The sequence below is a fragment of the Cygnus olor genome, chromosome 32, assembly GCF_009769625.2.
Source record: "Cygnus olor isolate bCygOlo1 chromosome 32, bCygOlo1.pri.v2, whole genome shotgun sequence".
In the NCBI taxonomy this organism is placed as follows: domain Eukaryota; kingdom Metazoa; phylum Chordata; class Aves; order Anseriformes; family Anatidae; genus Cygnus; species Cygnus olor.
The window spans coordinates 694,018-701,283 of NC_054089.1; the positions used below are offsets into that span (position 1 = coordinate 694,018).

General features: G+C 54.6%; 2 long non-coding RNA genes across 2 annotated transcripts; both read left to right on the forward strand.

The window, feature by feature from the left end:
- The first annotated feature begins 3,057 nt into the window (after window positions 1-3,057).
- LOC121062572 lies at window positions 3,058-3,822 on the forward strand. The gene is made up of 3 exons (XR_005815615.1): window positions 3,058-3,099; window positions 3,625-3,669; window positions 3,768-3,822. It is a non-coding gene; the product is annotated as an uncharacterized LOC121062572 (long non-coding RNA).
- A 10-nt stretch (window positions 3,823-3,832) lies between these two features.
- LOC121062568 lies at window positions 3,833-4,697 on the forward strand. Its single transcript, XR_005815611.1, has 3 exons — window positions 3,833-3,875; window positions 4,141-4,165; window positions 4,471-4,697. It is a non-coding gene; the product is annotated as an uncharacterized LOC121062568 (long non-coding RNA).
- The last annotated feature ends 2,569 nt before the right edge of the window (window positions 4,698-7,266 follow it).

Here is a 7,266-nt window from a genome sequence, read left to right on the forward strand (position 1 = left end):
TGAATCACCCTTCTTTGTTTCTTCTAACTTCTTCACCTTCCTCATGGCCTCATCGTTATCACGTTATCACCTGATGTTATCACCAACCATGCGGCTTGTCGACCCCCATGGCAATGCTCCCATAACGGAATGTACTCAAGGATGCTGAGGGAGCTGGAGGGAGACATTGCTAGGCCGCTCTCCTGTTTGCATTTGCTAGGATGAAGTAATGGCCACTCTGAGCAGGACTGGAAGGGCCTTGCCACCAGCCATGTGGAGAAAATGGTCAACAGCATTGACTGGACAGTGTGGATGCAAAGGCCTTACACATGAGACCCATGGGAGTGCGAGGCTCTGGTAGACACTTGCACACAAAGGACCCTACTGCCATCAGGTTATCGGTGGCAGAACCCCTCTGTATTTCTGGAGGGACAGGGGGATGTCAACTGTTGTCTGCACTGGAGTCTGAAATGAGCCCAATTGGCAATAAGTGGGGAAAGCTGTCTGAAAAGAGACTACTGAGGGGAGGGGAGGAGGGCTTCTCTGGCAGTGCTCTGGTAGCACAGAATCCCAGAATCACAGAATGTTAGGGATTGGATGGGACCCTGAAAGATCATCTAGTGCAAATACATCAACATCCCAAAAAGTACTTGTTAAACAAATAGAACAAAGAGGAGTCTTCTGTAAATTTCCTGCCCAAATCTGTCGTTATCTCCACACTTGCAGCCCCAAGTAGTGTGCCAGAAAGAGCAATTGAGGTTTAAATCCAGTGGGCAGGCAAGCAGAACAAAGCTGCTTGCCCAGTCAAACCCCAGTGGGATCAGGGCAAGAGAATCAAGAGGACAAAAGTTAGGAAATTCATGGGTAGATATAACTAGGGTATATTAAGGGGTGCTGGGTCTGGCTGGGATGGAGATAACTTTCCCTGCAGCGGCCCATGCAGTGCTGTGCGCTGCACCTGTAGCTAGAACAGCACTGGTACCACACCAAGGATTTGTCTATTGCTGAACAGCCATGACACAGCATCAAGACTATTTCCAACCTCACCACCAGAGCCAGTAGGTCTGGGGGTGGGCAGGAGGTGGGAAGGGGACATCACCAGGGCAGCTGCCCTAAACCAACCAAAGGGGTTTTCCATAGCACAGGATGTCACACTCAGCAATAGTAGGTGGGAAAGGGGAAGGAGAGGGGGGGTCTGTCATTATGAATAAGTCTGTCCTCCCAAACAACTGCTACGCATATCGAGGCCTTGCTTCCCCACACATGGTCCAACATTGCTCGTTGATGGGAAGTAGAGGATGATTTCTTTTTCTCTCTCCGTTCTTCTGCATGGCCTTTGCTTGTTTTTCCCCTCTTAATTTTCCCTTTAATTAAATTATCCTTCTCTCGACCCGTGAGCCTGTTTTGTTCTTTCCAACACACTTCCTTATCTTCTTTTTCCAATGAAGGAATCTGGAGAGTGGTTGTGGCGGAGCTCAGCAGCCCAGCAAAATAAAACCATCAGGTAAGGAAAGAGGGAAAAAAAAGAACAACAACAAAAAAACAACATAGGCCAAAAAGGAGAGAGGCAAAATGTTATTGCTCACCACTACCTGCCTCATGACCATCCAGTCCCTGAGCATGGCATACCATGCTGAATGGCCCCCTGATTATTTTGTACAGCATGAAGTGGGTTTGCAGGTACACTTAGAAATGGCAGAAAAGGTGAAGATTCAGGGAAAGAACCCAGTGCCTCCTTGCCAGACACCCCCAAGACATGGAGTTTAAGTGACTTCAGTTCTGTACATGGCATAAGGCTGCAGCACCAGGTCTCCCCATGGAGCCGCTGGCAGGCAGAGGGGCTCAGGCTGCACAACCTTGCACAAGCAACAAGAGTACAGGGGCTGAGCATCGGCAGGGGATGCAGCAGTGCTGGGCCCACATGGGTGTGGAAGGGATGGAAAAGGATTTGGGAGACGCTGCAGATGTTTGCTAGCCTGATGGAGAGATGCAAAACTATGAGACAAAACTGGCAAGAGAAAAAGGGGCAGGAGGCCTCTGTAGGAAGAATACTGCCCTTGAGATACACGTAAAAACAGAGGGTTGCGGTGTGTGAGAGGACAGAAATAACAGTGGGGGCTCAACAAAAGCAGCGGATGTAGCAGGGGCTGAGGCAGGGCCCCACTCATAAGAGTCTCTGCCTGTGGGCCAGGCTCAGGCGGCCACAGAAAGCCCACAGCACAGGTCCCAGCTGCACTGCAAGCCTCTGTCCCACCGTCCCCAGCTCAGAGCAAAGCAGACACCTGAAGCAGACGGTGCTCCCCAAAAGCAGCGCCTCAAAAGATGCTGGGGCAGGCGCCATGGGCAAGGCTGTCTCCTTCTGGCCCTGCCGTCCTGCTGCTGGCGCTCTGTGAGTTGGGACATTGCTGGGCGTGGGTCTGAGGGCTGGAGGGCTGCTGCTGGGTGCAGGACAGGCCTGTGGTGGGCACAGGGGAGGATGGGGACAGCGTGTGTGGGGCAGGCGTGCAACACTGTGGGGCATCGCTGTTTTGGGGAAGGCAGGAGGTCACTGCCCCTCCAAGCAAAGCCCTCTCTGCCCCATGCTGCAGGTGCTGGCGTGAACACCCAGGACATCTGCAGCTCCACAGGATTGCGGGAGCATGGAGGTGGGTCCCAAAAATGAATATGTCCTGGGGAAGGAGATGGGAAGAGAGAAGGGGATTATTCCCTCACAATTCCCCCTGTAAACCCCAGGAGAGCAGTCACTTCCAGCCTTGGCATGCAGTTGGCTTTGCCACCCTACAATCACTAACGCTTCCCTGGGGAATCCCTGTGCCTTCTCTCCAGGTAACGACCAGGCTCCAGTCCTGTTCCTCAATGCTTCCAGTGCCCAGGAGGGGGAAACAGTTTTGGTTCATTGTGTCATTAATGTTCAGTTTCCTGCTACGCGAGTTGTCTTCTGCAAGAATGGATTGGAGGAGTTCAGCTTGAAAGCCCAGCAGGGAAGGCTCATCTATGCTCTAGTCCTGAACATCACCTCGAGAAGTGCTGGGACGTACACATGTGGGTACCAGCAAAAGAACAAGAGCAACTGGGTGAGGAACTCTGCTCTCAGTGCTCCCTGGACCCTGTCTGTGCCAGGTGAGACACGGCCCCAAGGTGGTGAGGGCAGAAGGGTTAGAAACACTGCTGAGGCTGGAGCTGTGTGCTGCAGCAGGCAGGGCATGGCTCTGGGGTGGTGCCCCCTCAGGAGGGTTCCCTCCCCTCCAAGGGAGCCCCTATAGAGAGAGAGCTGCTCTCAAGGGCTGCCCCTGTCCCTGCAGCAGCGCCTCGGCTGAGACATGGGGCTGTGCAGGGCCCATGCACACAGAGCAAGAGCTGGCGATGTTGATGGACCCTGGGTTGAGCCAGGGATGCTCCAAGGTCTGCCCTGTACGTTGATGAGCCTAATGCAGGGAAAGTGGGGTGATTGTCATCAGATAGGCTATAGCCTGTCCGTCAGCGATAGTGTGGGATGGCTCCAGAAGGGACACCACAGTGGTGCTGGTTTGAGACACAGGGGCAGAAAGGTGCCTGCTCAGCAAGAACAAACAGTAAGAAAATGAGCTCGGGTGTGGTGGTGCGCCACGTCTTGGCCCCACTAACAAAAACCCACTTTGCTCCAAGGTTCAAGTGCTGGTGAGACAACCCAGGACATCCACAGCTCCCCAGGTGAGGACGAGAATGCGGGTGTGCCGGCTGCAGGGGCACGTCCTGATCCCTGCCTCTCCCCATCACACCCCGCTGCCCTCACACCCTCTCTCCCACAGCTCCCCATGCCCGGCTCCCGCACGCCCTCCCCACAGGCACGGCGCTGGCAGTGGCAGCTGTCATCCTCGTCCTCCTGGCTGCAGGCAGCTGGTTTGCCATCAGGAAAGGTGAGGGAGTGGGGGAAGGCGGGGAGAAAGGCTGAGGCCATGGGGGTCCTGCTGTGGGGCTGGTGCAGTGGGAAAGGCAGTGGGGGGGACCTGGGGGTGCGCAGCTGGGGCAGACGGTGCGTGGGGGCGATGGCTGTGGGCAGCCCAGCTGGGGAGGCTGCTGAGGGAGCTGGGGAGCTTCAGCCTTCATCCCCCAGCCCCGAGATGGGAGCCAGGGCTGGGCAGCAACTTGGCCTGCGCACCTCAGCCACTGTTCTTCTTGCAGGTGCCTGCAGAGGGAGATGCCCAAGGTGAGCACCAAGGGCTCCTGGCTGGGGGGTTTGCAGGAGGGAGTCGTGGGCATGGCGGGGCCCTGGGGTGCTCCTTGGCCAGGGGCATTCCCTGTGCTGAAGGCACGAAGGACGGGGCTTACTCTGGGTTGCACTCCACTTCAATGTCAGATGTAGGAAAGCAACACCAAAGTGCAAAAGCCTCATGTACCCTCCTCCGCATATCATAGAATCATAGAATATCCTGAGTTGGAAGGGACCCAGAAGGATCATCAAGTCCAACTCCTGGACTTGCACACCCCAGAACCATTCCTATTCCTCTGCAGGCAGCAGCACATTGACAGCCCACAGATGGAAAACACCGACTCCGGAGAAGTCCAGTGTGAGTACTACCTCCTCCCTCGGGGGAAGCCACAAGCTGCCTCTGCCCATAGGCATCCCGTGCACCTCTACATGCAATCCCACCACTTCATTTCCCACTGGGACATGCAAAATCCCTGCCCGTTCTTCAAGGCCAGGTTTCTCTCCAGCACCTCACGTCCCACTTCTTCCTTGCATGCAGAGTGCGTGCGGCTGCACAAGGGACATGGCAGCATCCCAGTGCTCCCAGGGACAAAGCCCATTTGCTTGGGGGTGGTCCTTTCCCACCCGTTCCGGTCCCAGGCTGTAATTCCTCCACTCCAGCCTCTGCTTTTCTCCTTTCTTCAGTTCTCTTCAGAGGCATTTCTGCTTCAAGAGCTGCACAAAGCACAGTGTAGCAGTGAAGGCTGTGGCTGTGTACTTGCACTGCTGGGCAAAATATCTTATAGCTCGCTCTGAAACCACAGGCAGCAGCCACGGGAGGATATTGTGGCTGGGCGACAGGCTATAGATATATCCCCACCCTACATGCACCTCGCTCGAGTTGCAGCACGACCTTGCTTTCCCACACCTGCACAGAGCAGCTCGCAAGGTGCGCTGACTGTGCAAAGAGAGGAGATCACAGAATCACAGAATTGTCTAGGTGGAAAGAGACCTCCAAGATCACCTAGTCCAACCTCTGACCTAACACTAACAAGTCCTCCACTAAACCATATCACTAAGCTCTACATCTAAATGTCTTTTAAAGACCTCCAGGGATGGTGACTCAACCACTTTCCTGGGCAGCCCATTCCAATGCCTAACAACCCTTTCAGTAAAAAAGTTCTTCCTAATATCCAACCTAAACCTCCCCTGGCGCAGCTTTAGCCCATTCCCCCTCGTCCTATCCTTGGGCATGTGGGAGAATAGACCAACCCCTACCTAGCTACAGCCTCCTTTAAGGTACCTGTAGAGAGCGATAAGGTCGCCCCTGAGCCTCCTCTTCTCCAGGCTGAACAATTCCAGCTCCCTCAGCCGCTCCTCGTAACACTTATGTAAGATGCCACAGAAAGGTGGAAATGCACCAAAACCTCAACATCTCTGTTCCAATGCTGCTTAATGCACATCCAAGATCAGGGGGAAGGGAGGGGAAATGGGGCCAGGCATTGAGTGCTGACCCCAGGCAGCTGATGCCCAAAGCCAGGGTGGGTCTGAGCCCTCCACCAACAGGCAGCAAAGGCTCATGGTTTGTACTTTTTCCCCCACAGACTCCACCATTGCCCATGTTCGACGGGACAGGGTGAGTCATGGCACAGCTGTGCACAGCTCCTTTCTGCACTCCTGCAGCCTGGTGCCCGCTCGTTGTGCAGGGCTCACAGTCAGCAGCTGAAGTAACAGGGCTTTCTTTTCCCCCTAAAGCCTTCTCCCGTGCAGCAGATGAGCAACACCACGACATATGCCACGGTGACCCGCACCCAGACCCGATAGTGCTGCCACAGGGCAAGGGCAGAGGAGCCTTGCCCATGGCTCCCTTTGCTCTCTTGCAGAGGGCTCTTGTAGCTGTAAGGTGGGGCTGGGGGGTTCACTTTGGGCTTCTTTGGGGTTTGCTTTCACAGGGAAATGCTGTGTGTGTCTAGCCAAGAGGAGGTGGGACTCATTTCTCTCTTTGCGATACATTAAGACCTCTAATATACATCAGCTATACAAAATGATACTGTGAGTGTATCGATGTTTCTTCACTGAGTGAAAACATCTCCCTGTGCTCAGTGGAAGACGTGTATACTTCAACTACACGATAAAGACACAGGGGTGCTCTTCTATCCACCCACAGAGATGCACATTTGGACCTACAGGGACAGATAGCACTGCAGGGATGTGCTCGCATGTGTGTGCCAATCGGTGTGTGCATTGCAGATGTGGTTTTGCTCAGATGACAAATAAACATCTCTAACTTTGTGTTCCTGATGGCACCTCCGTCTCATGCAGCCACATAGGGAATGGGACGGAGCAGACAGACAGACACCGAGACACAAAGGGGTGGTGGTGTCGATCTGAAGGGATGTGAAGCACCTTGCAGACAGACCTTGCTGAGAAGAACTACACCAGCTCCTTTCTGTTTGGGGTGCCTTTATTGACAGCTGGCAGGTCGGCCGGGCTTTCCGCAGTGTTCTCTGCCTCTCTCAAAGAACCAGCTGCATCGCCTCTCAGTTGCTCAGCTTTTGGCATCCAGTGGGTGTTGAGAGCAGATGGCTTGAGAGAGCTGCAAAACACAAGCCAGAACCAGCCTTGCTCTCCTGGTGCCCAAACATGCGGAAATGCTGGGAGCATGGAAGGAGGGGGATTCAGCCAGTACACAGCCACAGGAAGCTCCCAGGCGCCTGCCATCGGATGCACTTTTGGCTTGCATTTGCTCTCCAACAGCCTGCCCTCTTGCAGCCATCATGTGCACGCTCAGCCTGCAAGGCTGGGCTTGGGCTGAACTCACCTTCACTCTGCCCATCTCATCCACGTTGGCATCTGGAGGGAGAACCTGAGTTAGTGTCCAGCCACACGCAGCAGGTAGGGCTTCCCCATCCCCCAGCACAACTGCCCCACGGCCACAGCTTGCCATGGCAAAGGCATCACCACTTCACACAGTGCCTAGAGGAGAAGGGTGAAGAAGGGACTGGCACTTACAGTAATCGCTGGGGTCAGCAGAAGGGTCCTCAGCACTGCCAGCACCATGGAGAGGCATAGAGAGAGCAGAGAGAAAAGGTGCTGAAGGTCCTCAGCAACACTTCCAC